Below are 796 nucleotides of genomic sequence, written 5' to 3' on the forward strand. Positions count from 1 at the left end.
GCGCCGCCGGCCTCCGGAGGGCTCGTCCGAGGCCGCAGCGCTGAGCCCAGGTCCCTCCGCCTGACCACGCTGCTCCTGCTTGGTCACTCCCACGTAACCCGGCCGAGCGCCCAGCCTGTCACCCTAGAATTCGGCCTGCTGGGCACCTTACCCTTTCCACTTACTGGGGGCCATCAAGTTTTTTTTTTGGAGCGCACAGACCCGGGGTAGGACCGGACCAATCCCAACCCACTCCTCCATCCTTTCTCTCTGCAAGATCCCGGTCACGTCCCATTTCCCCCGGGTCTGGGACGCAGATGCCTTAGCCGCAACTCCCAAGGAGTTGAAAGGCAGGAAGGACTGTGGGTGGGCAGGGGGCGCGCACTCCCGCCCAGAGGAGCAGCTTGCCAAGCGTGTTGGGCAGAGGACTGGAAAGCCTGCACTTCCGCCGCACCCTGGGGACTCAAGGAGACCCTCGGTGTCCTCTCCATGGGCCCAAATGCACGCCCCCTCCGAGCGAGCGCCGCAGAAGGAAAGCTTCGGCCGCGCGGGTGGAGGAGGGTTGGGAAGGCGAACAGGGTCCTTTCCGTATCTGGGAGGTGGTATCTGGTGTTTGGGGTCTGCGAAAGCGAGTGTAACCTCTCCCAGAACCCTCAAACCTTCCATTCTTTTACAACCCCCGCAGCCGAGAAGGCAGCGACGGAGGTGGAGGGGGAAGCTCTCCTCCCGGACCACGGGCGTCTGCGAAACTCTGAGCCCGGGCGCCGGGGTGCTGCCAGGTCCAGCTTTGAGTACCCGAGCAAGGTCAAGCAAGCGA

Source organism: Fukomys damarensis, unplaced genomic scaffold (assembly GCF_012274545.1).
Source record: "Fukomys damarensis isolate Sample0158 unplaced genomic scaffold, DMR_v1.0_HiC HiC_scaffold_5, whole genome shotgun sequence".
NCBI classification, from domain to species: Eukaryota; Metazoa; Chordata; class Mammalia; order Rodentia; family Bathyergidae; genus Fukomys; species Fukomys damarensis.